General features: G+C 42.9%; 1 protein-coding gene across 3 annotated transcripts in view; it reads right to left on the bottom strand.

The window, feature by feature from the left end:
• Window positions 1-17004, bottom strand: part of ARHGAP35 (Rho GTPase activating protein 35) — a 105622-nt gene that overhangs the window by 77239 nt on the left and 11379 nt on the right. For 2 of the 3 annotated variants that reach the window (XM_080908776.1, XM_080908778.1), the window contains exon 2: window positions 9765-9955. The exons of the other annotated variant lie outside the window; for it this stretch is intronic. The gene's annotated coding sequence lies outside the window, so the exon portion shown is untranslated. The remainder of the gene's footprint in view (window positions 1-9764; window positions 9956-17004) is intronic. 3 annotated transcript variants of the gene reach the window in all.

The following is a 17004-nucleotide window of genomic DNA, read 5'->3' as shown; positions in this document are numbered from 1 at the left end:
CTACTCTGTGTTCTTGCTCTCTAGAGACCAAACTCCCTAAAGGAACAGGTTACTTTTAAAAAACAGATCTCCTCTTGTCAATACCTTGCTCTCAGCTTCCCACTTAGACTTAAACCCAAATCCCAAACTGTTAGACAGTGGCCTACGTGGTCTCACATCCACCTTTTCCTTCTAAGACTTCAGCTACTACGGCCTTCCCTTTGGTTCCCAGGATGCACTTGTTATGTCAGCCATCCACTCAACCACTCGGTAAGATTAGCATAAAGCACACCCAATAGTGCCAGCACAACATTAGACACTGACACCAGCAATAAGCTTAGAATGTCTGCCGTTAGGAAGCCCAGAGCTTAGCAAAGAGAAATGGACAATACAAAATAACCTAACTCAGATAAGCTGTACCAAACAGGGTAAGAGCTTCAGCAAGTGAGAGAGACAGCTAGTTCCCATTTAGCCTCAGCATGGTACACAGCACCTGGCTCAGTAAATATCTGCTCAATGGGATGAGTTTATATCTAAAAAAATAAAATAAAATAAAACAAAATGGGCAGGAACATGGCTCGACAGAATATATGCCTAGCATGTGTAAGGTTTAACCCCAGCTCAAAAGACCAAACCAAAAACAGTATCTCCAGTACTTTGGGAGATGGAGGCAGGAGGATCGAAAGTTCAAATGCAACCTGGGCTACACAAGACCATCCCGGTTTGTTTGGTTTTGTTTGAAACAGGGTCTCTCTATGTAGCCTTGGCTGTCCTGGAACTGGCTCTGTAGACAAGGCTGGCCTCAGACTCACACTGCCTGCCTCTGCCTCCAGAGTGCTGGAATTAAAGGCGTGCACCATCTTCAGAGTTTGTTTGCTTTTGCTTTTGGAAATAAGAGTCTCTTAAATCAGTCCTGGCTGTCTTGGGACCTTGGGATATGCTATATAGACCAGGTTCCGTCTCAGGTGGTAGAATTAAAGGCCCAGGTGTGTTTTGTTTAACGAAATTTTTTTCAGCTTGCATAGAAAAACAGGAAACAATATTTCCTCATTATTATCTATGCTACTCACTTGTCTCATTCTACAGCTGATCAGTTAAAAACCTGTAACTGGTAATTTTCTTCAGCTCCATTACCAGTTGTCTCTCACTTCAAAGCTCATCATCCTACAGTAATGCTCCCTCCTAGTTTGCCTAGGTCAGGGCATTAATGTCCAACCTACCGACTATCCCGTCCCAAGTGTTCCTCCCAACCTTATTCCAATTATCCTTTACAGGCCACTAAGTTGCTGCTCCCTGCACTGCTGTGAGGTTCTGCTTCCATCCCTGCCGACTCCTTGAACGTCACTGCACCTCTGCTCCACAGTTGCAAAGTCCGTCCTCAGCATAAGTAATGACTTCCCTTGCCCATCCCCACCACACAATAGTCACCACCCAAAGCACCTACAGCAGCGGTCCCCAACCTTCCTAAATGCAGTGACCCTTTAATACAGTTCTTCATGTTGTGGTGACTTCCAACCATAAAATTATTTTTGTTGCTACTTCATAACTGTAATTTTGCTACTGTTATGATTCATAATGCAAATATTTTTGAGGTTTGCCAAAGGGGTCACAACCCACAGGTTGAGAACCACTAACCCACAGTATTCAATAAGCCACACCTGTTGTATAGTAGAGGCTAAAACTGGACGCCTACAAATTACATTTCCTATATTCCTCTCCCACTTGACTCCAATTAGGTTCTGCCAATGGCTGATGGAAACTGACGGCAAGGGGATGACTACATAGCTGGTCCTCTCCAGCAGTAAGGACAGTGAGAAGTGGTAGAATGTAGGCAAGTGCTCAACACAGGACCCAGCCGCAGCAAACTGACTGTGAGCATGACAGCAGGTTCCTGCACTTGTACAGTGTGTGTGTGTGTGTGTGTGTGTGTATACTTTTATGTCCATATTACCTATAGCTGTTTCTACTTTCCTGTTTGGACAATGAGGATGAGAGATAAGAATAAAGAAATGAGACAAAAACAGAGGTGGATGCTCACAACCAACCACTGAACTGAGAACAGGGTCCCCAATGGAGTTAGAGAAAGGACTGAAGGAGCTGAAAGAGTTTGCAACCCCATAAGAACAACAATATCAACCAACCAGAGCTCCCAGGGATTAAACCACCATCCAAAGAGCACACATGGATGGACCCATGGCTCCAGCTGCACAGGTAGCAGAGGATGGCCTTGTTGAGCATCAATGGGAGGAAAAGCCCTTGGTCCTGACAAGGCTTGATGCCCCAGTGTAGGGGAATGTCAGGGTGGGGAGGCAGGAGGAAGAGCAGTCTCATAGAAGCAGGGGGAGGGGGAATGGAATAGCGGATATGGAGGGGAAACCCGGAAAGGGGATAACATTTGAAATGTAAATAAAATATATCCAATAATAAAAAGAAATTAAAATAAGAACAGCTACTGGGTATGATGGTATATGCCTCTCTGAATTCAAGGTCACCCTAGTCTATAAAGCCAGTACCAGGATAGCCAGGGCTACCTAAAGAAACCCTGTCTCAATAAATAATAATAATGATGATGATGATGATGATGATGATGATGATGATGATGATGATGATGATAATGATGATGATGAAGAAATACTACTAAGTAGTAGAATTAAATGTAAAAGTACAAAATATAGTTTTGAACGATGATTACTTTGGGTATCCCAGAAATCAACTGCAGAAAATCTCTCTAGGAATATTCCAATGAAGGCCTGAATTTAGCCATTAAGTTGCTGGGTTAGCGATGGTGAGAAGGCTCAGTGGGTGAAGGTGTTCCTCGAAAAGGCTGATGACCTGAGTTCCATCCACAGGACCAGAGAACTAACTCCAGGAAGTTGTTCTCTGACCTCCACATGTGCTGTGGCACTATCCTAACCCCCACAAACAAATAAATTAATATAAAAGCCTAGGTTTAGCTGCTCTTTTTGTTATTTTGTGACAGGGCCTCCCTGTAAACTCTCAGTTCACTTCCCTCAGCTTCCCAAATATAGCTGAGTACAAGAATGGACGGCAGCTCCAGGGCTAAATCAAGCGTCTGTAGACAAGGAGGAGGGCACGTTTCCTCCCATGTCTCACTCAGCACAGGCAAGGTGTCAGGTCTTTTACTTTTTTCTTTTTTTATAAATTTCCCAGGTAGCTCAGGCTGGCACTTTTGATCTTCATGGTTCCCCTTCCTAAGTGCTGGCATCACGGTGTACACACACCACTCTCTATCCACCCTGGCTCTCAGCAAGTACTTCTTAGGTATTTGTAAAGTTGCCTGCCTGGCAACTGTTTTAAAACATTTTGAAGACATCTCATCCACAGCACTCAGTAAAGAATACTCCAAACTCTTTCACTCACCAAATGTGTCCACATTCCAACTGTTTCTTAGAACGAGAGTCACTCTATACTTAGCTTACACACTAGTCTGTATGAATTCAGTTTGAAAATACTCCCAACAACTTTCTTGTGTTGAGCCCTGTGAGGGACCATGGCCGGGGTGGTTGGGTTGATGGCTACACACCCTTCCTTGCTGAAGTCTCCTGTGAAGGCTATCTCTTCATTCCTAAGAGCCTGCGATTTCTCGCTGAAGAGCTAGTCTGAAACTGCATTCCAGCAAACTGCCGCTGTCTCAGGAAGGACTGAGAGCTGAGTGGATCTGAAACAGATCCTGAAAGTCTGTTTTATGACCTGCCTCAGAGATCACACAGGTGTCCTTAAGCCTTACTCCAAATTCACTTTCAGGTATTATAGTAAACCAAGATTAAGCTTCTAGAGGTTTTTAAGAGAGGGGTGGGGGAGGCCAAATAGAAACCAGTAATTTGAGCCAGAGAGATGGCTCAATGACTGAGGGCATTAGCGACTCTTCCAGAGGACCTAAGTTCAGTTCCGAGCACTTACATAATGGCTCACGGCCATCTGAAATTCCAGTTCTAGGGGATCTGATGCCTTCTTCTGGGCCTTCAGGGGCACGAGGTGTACAGATGGTAAACAGACATTAAATGCATAAAAATAACCATACACATAAAATTCAAAACAAAAAACAGAACACCAACAAACTAGCCACAAAATTTGAAACTACTAACCTCACACTGAAGGCCCATCATTAGACACCTGCAGACACTTGCTGACCGAATTTTTCACGAGAAAGAAATGCATCATAGATAGGACACCTTAGAGAACACCATGCTTACCTCTTGCTAATTTCCAAGTAAGTAGGACACCAGTTATGGGTGTTGGCATAGTTCCTTTGTTCTTACTTTGTTTTCTGAGTCAGAACCTTCATCTGTAGCCCTGGCTGGCCTGGTACTTGCTACGTAGTCCAGACTGGCTTCAAATTCTGCCTCAACCTCCCAAGCACTGAGGGTATCAGAGTACATTGTCACCGTGATCTAGACATTCATTCAAAATAGAAGCCAATATAAGTGTCTCTGCAACTAAATCAAGTGTCTGTACAGATGAGGAGCCACAAGCATGCACTGCTACGCCCAGTTTCATATTTATTCACTGACAATAATTCCCAGTAGACAAACAACATAGCAGCTCTATCATCACCTCTAACAAAGAACCACAGGAAACACTACCGCAACCAGAAATGGACAAGAAAAAGAACACAAACTGTCTCAGAACTGACTTCAACATAAGTCAGATGCAGCACCAAATAAAAAGGGCTACGATATGCTGTAGCTTGAGCACCTGTGACTTTATAGCATGCTCACATAGCCAACAAAGCAGGCACCACCATCATCCTCACTGACAGAGAACAAAACCATCTTAAAGGTACTAAGTGCCTCATTCCTGATTGCTGTGCTGAGTACACTTAGTAGGGCCAGAGCTGTAGGCCTCTGAAACACATACAGGTTTAACACACTCTTGCTCTATTCCACAGATGAATTGAGGAAAGCACCACGGCTTTCTGTAAACATGAAAGGCTTTGGTCAGTCAGCAAAGCTCTCTACTATGGGAAACAGGGTCTTATCTGCCTAGACCCACAATTCTAATAACCTGCTCCCCACAATGTACTTTACGCTTCTCAAAATATTACTAAATGGACTGAAAAGATGGCTCAGTGGTTAAGAGCACTGACTGCTCTTCCAGAGGTCCTAAGTTCAATTCTCAGCAACCACATGGTGGCTCACAACCATCTTTAAAGAGATATGATGCCCTCTCCTGGTGTGTCTGGAGACAGATAAACAAACAAACAAACAAACAAAATTTTAGTTAGTATCATTTCAGTTATCTGAGGGTTATGGCTGTGAAGAAGCCCCATTCTCCACTTTTCAAACCATTAAAGGGGTAGGACCATAATGGTTTTGCCCTTAATTTATCCTCAGTTTTCCTTATCCTACTGGGGAAAAAAGTCAGTTTTATTAACACCTCTTTTTTAGAAGATAAAGGAATATCTCTTTTTAAAAAAATCACTAACCCTCCTAAAACCTGATTACATAATAGTACTATTTTAGAGATAACATCAAAAGCTCCAGAAAAAGTACCACTTTACAGTGTTACTGTGAACATCAAGGAGTTTGGCCCCTCATAAGAAGAGTGATGTAATTAAGTACTAGAAGAGAACCAGCCTTGAATTTAAAGAAATGAAAGTACTATGGTAAAAAGAAAAGAGGAGGTATAAGTCTCTTTCAATTACCTTGCTCTGGAAAACAGCTGCTCAGGAAACAGCAAAATAAGACACTCAACAGGGGACAGCAGGAGCAAGGGTCTGGCTGTTGGCCAGAGAAGTCCTTGTTAGAACAGGACCACAGTGCAAGTAAAGGTCATTCCATTTAAAGGTTCAGAGGATATATGTATATATATTTATATTCAGAGTATATATATCAAATGGGCGGTTTTACTCATAAGTCAGAGCTACTTAACAAATCTTTTTTTTTTTAAACTTTATTTTAAAAAACAAAGATAAAAAATTTTAAACATTTTTGCATAAATGTATACAAATACAATTGTGTCAGTGCTTGGCTTTTTTTTTTTTTTTTTTTTTTTTTTCTACTTAACAAATCTTGCAGCAGGGCTCCATGTACAAAAGCCTTCCTTGGAATCTCTCTTTATAGGAAGCCATGAGGGTTAGGGATGTAACTTAATTGACAGAATGGTGGTACATGCCTGCATTTTAATGTTTGAGTGATAGAGAGAGGAGGTTCAAGGTCATCAGTAGAGGTCTAAAGCTAAAGAAGGAAGGAAGGTCATTGCATCTTCAAGCTTTCGTGTTGAATGTACATAAAGTTTTCCCTAAAATTCACAGGCAACAGATTACACCCTAATTGCATCACTTGGGCTTTGTTTTCAGAGTCAAGGACAACCCTAATCTAAAGAGCAGTGCTTAAAGATGACTCATCCTTGGCTGAGAGGATCACTCATGGCCCACCTACCAGGCATGCCCAAGGCCCTGGATTCTATCCCCAGCACCAACAAAAATCAATCATTTTTCAGCTAATTAAAAAAAAAATTAGTCTAATAAAAGAAAATTGAACTACATAGAGGACAACCTGGATATCTGGTTAAAAAAAAAAAAAATCAAAGCTCCAGAGTACTAAGTCTGCTTTTCCCTAAGATGCAGTCTTCATCAACTCAACTACTTAGTAACAACAGAATCAGCCCATTATCTTAAACAGGAGAAAAACACAGAAAGGGAAAAATAACCTAGTAAAAAAGTCCTCCAAACTTTTCCTAAGTGAACACACTCCTCTCAAATTGCTTATGCATGGTGAAAATGGTATTACAATTCTACACCAAGTCAGTCAAGGAACTCACTTACTAGTAAGGATCTAAGTCCTCAACTCTGTCCAGACTCTGACACCCTCAGCTCATGCTCTACTGGCATTAAGCTTCTATCCAACTTCAAACAACCTTCACCTGATGAAATTATGGACAAAGACAAGAGAAGCATTTATAATTAACATGGAAGCATACCTTTTATCTTTAAGTGTTTCCTCACAAGCTCTTTAAATGACTCAAAGTAGGGCTGGAGTCCCTTCTCCAGTTCACCAAATCCAAACTGCAAAGTTTCAGGTCTGGAAAACATGACTTGATCCAAGCTATGCACTGAACAGCAGCCATGCATCCTGACTGGGGTGCTATGCAGGCTCATGTCACAGTGCAGCCTGGTGGTACAGGAGCAGCTAGGAGCAGCACCTAAGCCCAAATTCTTGAAAGTAACCCCAGTCCAGAAGGGACATGCTCTAGCCAGGGCCCTTCTACTGTCTACACACTATACTCCAATCTTAACAGGTTTCCCAAGCTCTCTTCAGAGTTCAAATGGGTGCCAGATAATCTTTTGTATTTTCAGTCACTTTGACTCTTAAAGTACTCTGTTCCTTTTATATGCAGCATTCCTTTTCATTCAATGAAGTTCCAAAACCTTCTACTAGTGCCAACTCCATGTCAGAAAGGACGCTCTGAGTGAGGCGACTCATAAGCTGACATAGTCTAAAAGCAGTGAGTTGAAAGCAAGAAATCCAATGTAGCTGGAAAGTTCTGAGGGAATTCCCAGCTGGAGGAGCTAGCAAGGGAAATCTTCAGAAAGTTCCTCATTTCCTCCTGACAGCCTCTCCTTCCCACTTCTCTCACTGACACCTTCCACAGACCAAACAAGAAGAGAGCATATGAAACTTTTCAAAGTTTGTGTCTTCAATATGTTCTTTTAAATTCTCTTTTTTTGTTCTCTAGTAACACTGCATTAAAACAAACAACTTCAGGGTGAAAGGTACACTATAGCTGTACTCTATGCAAAAGCCAGATGAGCTAATTCTTAAAGAGTTACGGATGGATGGCTGTGAGCTACCAAGTGGCTGCTAGAAATCAAACCCAGGCCCTCTGAAAGAACAGGTGTCCTTAACTTCGGAGCCATCTCTCCAGACCCATTTGTTCTTTGGTTAGTTAGTTTTGTGTTTTGATTTTTCAAGACAGGGTTTTCCTGTGTAGTCCTGGCTGTTCTACAACTCACTCTTTGTCTTTTTTTTTTTTTTTTCCAGAGCTGAGGACCGAACCCAGGGCCTCGAGCTTGCTAGGCAAGCGCACTACCACTGAGCTAAATCCCCAACCCCTTTTTTGTTATTTTGCCTTTTTTTTTTTTTTTTTTTTTTTTTTTTGAACTCACTCTTTAGACCAGGCTGGACTTGAACTCTTCCTGAAGTGCTGGGATTAAAGGCCTTCGTCACTACCACCTGGCTCTTAACCAATTCTTAATCTTATAGTAGTCAAAGAGCCCTTAGACAACCTGATACCAGTTTAGACAACCTGATACCAGTTTAAACAATCTGATACCTGTTTAAACAATCTGATCCAAATTTGCATTTACACAAAAAATTTCAGGAACCCTGAATCAGGAACCTTCATCCTGGCCACATTATGTAAGAAAAAAAAGACCCAAATACAAAAATATTCTAAGCCACTGTTTTTAACTATATTCACTTTCCCATTCTCTTTAAGCACATTATTCTTTCCTCAGTGGCTCAGTAAAAAAATTTTTAATACCTGTGGTCAAGTGTGCATACACTGACGGGGGGGGGGGGGGTTTGAGAGTGGTGGCCTGAGTGCCAGCCAAAGGACATTAACAAATGTCTATCTCAACTGTTCTCCACCTTAGAGACAGGGCTTCTCACTGAAGCTGGAGCTCACCAATTTACATAGACTAGCCAGCCAGTGAGCACCTGAGATCCTGCAGTCTCTGCTGCCCCAGCACCAGAACAGCAGCCACGCTGGTTTAAGTGAGGCTGCTCAGAGAAAGCACTCCAACAACAAAACAGATCCCACACCGAGAAGCCTGCAGAGCAATAGCTGCATCATCACTTCACACAGAGCAAAGAGAAGTCTGGCCAAGGATAGTGAGCAAGTGTTTGGACCCTAAAGCCCACCAAACACAAGCTGACACTACGGATTACTAGGAAGGATAAAACAGAAGATGAATGAATGAGTACCTGGGCTTGAAAAGCAAGATTATTTCAAATATGAAAACATATTTAGTAAACAATCAAAGAAGAGACAAAGGTTTTAGAACCAAATTAACAAACTTTCAAAAAGAACAATTTAGTCATTTTCTCTCTTACAATCTCAACGGAAGAGACAAAACAAGGCGAGGGCTCAGCATTGCTTAGAACCAATGGTAGTAAGCTTTTTGGGTCATGAATTCCTTTGAAAATCTGATGAAAGCTACAGATCCACTTTCTGCAGAAAATAAACAAAACCAAATTCAGGATACAGCCCAAGAGCAACATATAGACCCATGCATCAGAGATACGGCCCCACAGAATTCTCTTTGAATCTGTTTCAGTTTTTGGTTTGTTTGTTTTTTGTTTTGCTTTGGTTTGTTTGTTTGTTTGTTTGTTTGTTTTAGACATATCTAACTAGAGGCAACAAAGACTGAAACTTGAAGACTGGAGTAGGAGAAGCCAGGGTCTTACCATGTAGCCAGCCTGGGTGGCCCAGAACTTATGTAGCTCAGACTAGCCTCAAATTCAGTCATCCTCCTCCCTCAACCTCTTCAATGCCAGAATTAAAGGTATGTGCCAACATACCTGACTACATTTTATTTAGCTATTATTGACTAGTTTACTAAGTAACAGGTTTAAAATAACACACACATTATTTTTTATGGTAAAATGAGCTGTGGATTTAAATAGTACAAGAAAAGATCATGCTGCATAACTAAGCAGGGTTTTAAAAACAAAACATTTCTTCAAATGGGACCCCAGGGAACTTGAAATACAAGGAAGCCTACATGAAAACTATTTCTCCTCTCTACAGGCCGCACTTACTTCTCTGGCAGAGCTGTGGCTCTCTTCAGCACACATGGATACAGAGACTACAGCCATCCGTGACCAGGATATGAAAGAAACTGTGAGCAGAGCCTGAGGTGTGGGCAGCAATCTTGCTTCTGTTGTAGAAGGTATTTCTTCCACCAGCACTTCCTGATGACTGACGATGCCAAGACTCCTGGGTTATGTGCCTAGACAAACAATGACGGAAGGCCCTAACCGAAGAGTCTGACATGGAACAAACAAGCCATAGAAGACAGAAGAGTAGCTATAAGTACTGAAGGACACTCGGCACATGAGACAAGGCACTTCCTTCTGCATGGGAGGGAAGGCTTGTTGGAAAAGAAATCTCTAAGCTATGTATCAAGAAGTAAACAGACTTAGTCAAGCTATGTTTTAGGTTGTTTTTGTTAGGTTGTATTCAATTTGACTGGAGGGTCAGGTTATAGAAGACTGTTTCAGATACAAGGCATATGAAAGGTTGGTAGTGTCTAGCATGCATGAGGATCTGAGACCAATTCTCAGAACCCTAAACGCTGGGCATGTTGGGCTATGCCTACAACCCTAGCACACAGGAGGTAGTCAAGATGATCAGGTGCAGCTAGAGGTGATGGTTTACACCTGTAATATCAACACCAGGGAAGCAGGAGCAGGAACGTCTCTTTGAGTCCAAAAATAACCTAGTCTACATAGTGAGACCCTATCTCAAGAAAAACGGGTACTTGGGAGGCATATGCAGGCAGATCTCTCTGAGTTTGAGGCCATCCTGGTCTACATAGCAAGTTGCAAGACAGCCTCAACTACATAATAGAAAACCTGTTTCATCAAAAAGAAAAAGAAGAAAGAAAGAAGAGGGTAGGGTAAGGTGGAGTAAGCAGGGAAGAGTGCACTGAGTAAAAAGCACTCGACGCTGTGCCTGAGAACCTGAGTTCAATCCCTAGGACAAACACAGTAGAAGGAGAGGACCAATTTCTACAAGCTGCTCCTGACCTCCACATATGGTCCTTGTCCAACTTTGCCTGTTCATGGACAACAAGATGGCTCAGGTAGTAAAGGTATTTTTGCAAAGCCTGACAATTATTTCAGTTCAATCACCAGGATCCTTATAGTGAAGAAAGAAAAGTGGCTCCTGAAAACTGTCCTCTAACCCCCCCACACATGGGCACTTTGTCACAAGTACACAGATGTGTGCATACAGGACTCAACTGATACATAGTATTATGGGCAAAAGAAAAATTAAGCCAGTCACAATGACACACATCTGTAATCCGAGTACTTGGAAGACAAGATAGAGGCAAAATGCTTTACATTCCAGGCCAAGCTGACTACAGAATGAGACCTCTCAAAAGTGAAACATTAACTCTAGAGCAGAAGCTCAACTACAGGCTATAGAGGTGGGGCTTAGCAGCAGAGCACTTGCCGCCGATGGTCAAGGCCCTGGGCTCTATCCTCAGCACCACAAAAAAGAAAGATCTCTTTCCTATTTCTCCAATTATTCATTAATTCCATTTTCTCTTCCAGGGTTCAACAAGATCCTACACCGATTCCACTTAATTCAAAGTCCCCCTAAAATGTTTCCCTTTACTTCCGAACACTACTGTTCGATTCTTTACTGTCACTATCTAGGCTTCCTCATCGCCCCACAAGCTACAGAAAGGTAAAAACATTTCACTAGAGAACACAAGTAACAAAAACAGACAACCTGAAGTAAGAACCAGGGATTCTCGGAAATGTAACAAGAATGAACAAGAATTCATCTTTACAAAGAGGTCTGTGTATGTGCTCCAGTGCATGCACTTGAGCACACATACGCTCCTACAAAACAAACTTGACCTAACATGCTGCTTCTCCTATAGAAGAAAAAAGACCGGTTTCTGCTTCTTCAGATCTGGTGCTAAGGCTCCAACACAAGTCTGAGGGGACCCCTCAACTAACCCTCAGAGCAAACTGCTACCAATCCACCTGGGACGCTGGGAGGCCAGGAAGGATGACTAATCTCATTCCCGGGTTTTCAGGCCTCTGATTGTTAAGGCAGCAATCTACTGCATGGTAATAATCATCTCCACTTTACCATCATTAGTCATACCTTGGTTGTATGGAATCACTGTGTCTCCATCTCCCAAAACTCCCAAACCGACAGCCTTGAGCAATGCTCACTTCCTAGGACCAAGGATAAACCCTGTGGTGTGGCTCAGGTTGAGAGCCTGGGTTCCACACATCACTGTAAGAAAGTAAAAATCCCACTGTGCAGCAGAAATCACTGCAATGCTGGTGCAAATGGTCAAACAGGTCCACAGTGTTTTTAAAGGGCTGATAAGACAGGGCATAGAGGCGTCACCTGCGGTCCTAGCACTCACAGGTTGAGGCAGAATGATTCAGAGTTCAAGGCCAACATGAGCTACCCAAAGAGATTTCATCTCAAAACCAAAGGCGTCACAAAGCAGCCCTTCTCCAGAACTGCAGTCGGGAAAGAGAGGGAGGGAAAGAAGAGAGGGAGGTAGGAAGAAGCAAAAACAGAAGGTGAGGACTGTCTTTTGTGCATACATTATCCAGAATACACCACATTCTCTAGTTCTTTGGTTATTTTGATAGTCACGTTAGTCAAAATTCAATAAAATTAAACTCTTGGCTTCTCTAGTCTATGAGCTATATTGCAAAAACTGACAGGCAGAGTACACTACTACATGGCTTACATTACAAAAAGCCCAATCTGTCAAGCACAGGCCTGTGATATCAACTCAGAAAGCTGAGGCAGGAGGATTAGAAGTTAAAGGCCTACTTAAGCTACAGAATAGATTCAAGGCCATACCAGACAACTCAGAGACCCCATTTCAAAACAAAAATCAATCAAACAAATCAATGGGATGAGTCTATAGTCTAATGGCACAGCAAATGCCTAGTTTATGTAAGGTCTTGGGCTCAATCCCTTGATACACAAAACAAGTCCAGGTGCTAATTCAAACTTGAAAATGCAGGCAGAGATGGGGGAAGAAGGGGACAGGCATAAGAGTATACCTTCCAGAGTATGCTGATAACACAGCCACTAGCATTGTAGCAGCATCACAAATACCATAGCTCTTTTCCAAACCCAAAAAAACAAACATTTCAAGGAGGTATTAGAGAAATGAATAAGCAACAAACTCAAGCTCTGCTAAGGTATCTGAGATTAAATGTGAAAAACAAACCAAAGCCTCACAGCCAGGCATAGTTATATATGCCTGTAAGTCCAACACTTGATAGGCAAAGGCAAAAAAGATCAGAAACTCAAGTGTACCCTCAGCTACAGAGTGAGTTTGAGGCCAGCCTGGTTAAACACATGCACACCCCCACACAAATGAAACTACATTAAAAAGTCCAGTGAGGCCCCCACAACAAAACAGGAGGGAAGATAGAACTGAAATTAGTTGATGCTTATTCTGGAAATGTTTAATAAGTAGCTCTGCTACAGATCAAGGTAAACACACCCAAAATCTTTGCCACCTGAGCACCTTCAGTGCAGGTCAAATTGTCAACCCATAACAATAAAACAAGTCTTACCTGCCTGAGCCCTTCAGCTATGCCGCCTATTCAAACTGTCTCAGCTTCCTCGTCTGAGAAATGGGAGCACACACAGCTATCAAGTTCACAGATATGTTTTGTGTGTGTGAAGCCTGGCAGACAGGGAAGGAAGGCACAGGCCGCTGTCATTGTATTGTCATCTATATGCAGCTTGGAGGATCTAGCTTCTCTGCATGAAACCTCAAAGGGTTTCCTTCCCTAGGGGTGAGCTCCCAAAGTAGGAGGATGTTGTGTAGACTGCTGTATTAGGAGGGGACTTTGTGACGTCTCCATCCTGACACCTTCCAACCATGCCCTATGGGCTCCTGTAGAAGAGCTGCAGGCCTCGGGCACCCAGGCAGTTGCTAGTGCCAGTTTCCCCAGCCACAACACTTCATCCCTCACTCAGGCCTCAGGAGACACCCTAGCACACATGATATGTTGGGCTTAATCCCCAATACTGACAAGGAAACAACAGGAACCAGTTCCAATTAAGCACTCAGATGCCAGGCACTTTACTAAATAACACTAACAATAGGAACAAACAAACCTACCACCAGAAGGGAAAGCCAGGCCAGTAATGGCATACATGCCTTTAGTCCCAGCACTTGGGAGGCAAAAGCAGAGGCAGGCAGATCATCTTTGTGAGTTTGAGGGCTACCTGATCTAAATAGTGAGTTCCAGGACAGCTACAGAGAGACCCTGCACATAAATAAAGAGAATTTTTTTTAAAAAAAGAAGGAAGGAAGGAAGGGAGCTGAGTAACCACAGCAGAGAAGAGATGACAGTGGCCGTGGGTCCCTACACAGCCCAGCTGCTTCAACCGTGTGAAGATGGGCTTTGTTATGGGTTGCGTGGTGGGCATGGCGGCCAGGGCACTGTTCAGGATTGGAATTCGGAGTCAGGAGCTGATGGGCAGCATTGGGAAAACCATGATGTAAGTGACCTTTGGCACTTTCATGGTCATCGGAGTGGGTATATGATGTTAATTAGGGCACAGATGCCCTGCTACACCTAAACTTTCCCATCCATTTCCACCCATGTACAATATTAAAGCTTTTTCCTTCTTGTTAAAAGAAAGGAGGGAAGGAAGGAAAGAAAGAAGAGGGAGAGGGAAAGGGAGAGAGAGAGAGAGAGAGAGAGAGAGAAGCAAGCAATAATAATAAACGAAGGAGAGCCAGTACTAAGATTATCCACAACTACACCCTTAGTACTCGGGAGGACAGATAAGGATTACCTTGTTTCAAGCAAACCCTTACTATAGGGTAAGACTGTCTATATAATATAAAAGGAACTGGGAATACAGATCAGGTAGTGTTTGCCTAGAATGCAGGAAGCCCTGCATTTGATTTCCAGCACAGTGTAGATCTCAGTACAATACACACCTATACTTCCTACTCAAGGTAGGAGTTATCAGAGGTTCAAGATCATCCTCAGCTATATAGCCAGTTCAATACCATCCTAGACCATGTGAGCCCCGTCTCAAAACAAGCAAGCAAGCAAGCATTCCACTCCTCAGAGTTCTGCTGGATGGCAAATGACACATGTTTTTTCTCTAGCACTAACTGGGAGCACACTAGTAACGTGCTTATCTAATGGGACAGCAGGAAGCTGTAAAAAACAAAAACAAACACCCCTCTGTGTTAATATAAAATGATCTCCCAAGACATTAAACAAAAAAGATACCTACACAAACCACAGCATGGCAATAGTCACACAAAAGGAGAGGGCAACATATCTAAGTCTCTGGTAAAACACGGATGCCTTGGGCAGTCTGATCTGCTCCGCTCTGCTCTGCGCTTCCCAGGAGGTAGCTGAGTCACCAGAAGCTTGTCTTGCTTAAGGGTGAGATTCAGCCCTGAGAGGGAAAGGACTGGGCCTTGTGCAGGCTGCAGCCTGCTGAGAGAAAGTGGCTGAGGCCTAGCCTTGGGCTGGAAGGTCTGACAAACAGTAACAAGCAATACTTGGCCTGTGACCTGGAGTTAACATCTCCAAATACAAGTAAGATACCTGCTGATAAGACCCCAAAAGTCGCTGTGACCTGGGGGCAGAGACAGCAGTTGCAAAGACGAAGAGATAACAAGCTCAGCAGCAGGTCTGCTCCATTTACAGCAGCAAATCCAGCCTAGGGCAACCTAGTGCTTATCTGGACATTCCTACAGTGTCTTCCTCTTCACAAGCTCAAGGGTTTCCCAACTTTACAGAGTTCTCATCCCTACATTTTTAGTCCATGACTAAGCAGGCAGAATCAGTATCAAGCCCATTTTATGTACAACTCACAAAAATAACCAGCCCTGTGTCCTAAGGTTGGTAAGAAGCAACTGAAAACAGCACACAAGGGCCAAAGTACTCAAGACTGCATCCTCTCCGGGTTTTTCCTCCAGACCTGAGAAGAAAAGGGGACAGCACAACGACAGGGTCTCCTGCAGCCCAGGCTGGCTTCAAACTCAAATGCCTAATTTTTATGCATTAGAACCTAGGGTTTTGTGTTAGGTGAACACTATTAAGGGAGTTAATTCTCCAGACCGATTCCCACACCTTTTTTTGGAGACAGGATCTCATGCAAACAAGGCTGGTCGTGAATTCTATCCTCCTACCTCCACCTGCCTCGTGTTGCGATTAGCGGCGGACACCATCATGCCCAACACTCACCATTTTTAGTCAACAAACGCTAAATTCAAGATTATCTGTCAGGCCTGCTCTAGAAATAAAAATAATGCAAGGAACTGAGGGTATAAATGACCCTTGAGGCCCTGGGTTCTTTTCATCTTGGGTCCAAATTGAAAACTAGCAGAGCTGTCCAAAGTCTTTTCTTATTTACTTTATTTTTTGAAATGGGGTCTCATGTCCTAGTGGTCTGCCTGCCTCTGCCAGTACTGAAGTAAAGGCATACAATACCACACACAGCCTTTTTTTTTTTTTTTTTTTTTTTAATTTAAAATAGAAACTACATAGTCCAGGCAAACCTCAACTCAATACCCTCAGCTTCCTGAGTACAGAGATTAAAAGGTATGCCTCCATCCCCAGACCCAAACTGCAATTTCCTGGTCACACACTCCCTCAACACTGTAAGTGACCATCAACCAGGTCTTCTGGAACTAGCCCTTATGAGCAAAAACTAGTGGACAATAAAACTGCATTGCTGTTCATATGGATGGTCTGTTAAATAGCTACAATAAAGTCTATTGACAAACATAATTTCTAAATTATTCTTCTTTCCCTGTGGTGCTGGGAATGGAAATCAGACCCGTACATAAGCAAGCTCACTACCACTCAGCCACACACTGGCCCAAATTAGTCCTTATTCAAGAGAAACATGAACCCAACCAGCTTCCTAAAAAAAATTTTTTTTCCTCAGATGAAATCTGTCTTAGCCCCAGTCAATGCATTCTTGCATTGAAATGTTTAGTCACACTTAATTCTTTAAGATAAGATCAGGAAGAAAGAATCAGGCCACTGGCCTCTCAAATCTGTACTTTCTGGTACAGAAACAGTGTGCTCCTTGTGTTACCTGTAAGGGAAGAGGGGTCTTTGTTCCTCTGTGGCCCACATACTCGGCAAGAAGGACGCTCAATTTGTGTAACTGGCACCCTTAACTTCTCATCACCCAAACAGTGGCTGAATGAGGAGGTAAAAGAAGAAATAAAACTTCTGTTCTCCTGCCCACGAGCTACAAAGAACCAGCCTGCTCTCTTCTGCTTAG

Source organism: Micromys minutus, assembly GCF_963924665.1.
Source record: "Micromys minutus genome assembly, chromosome: 32".
NCBI classification, from domain to species: domain Eukaryota; kingdom Metazoa; phylum Chordata; class Mammalia; order Rodentia; family Muridae; genus Micromys; species Micromys minutus.
The sequence above is the reverse complement of the archived record's forward strand: the minus strand, read 5'-3'. Positions and strand labels throughout refer to the sequence as shown.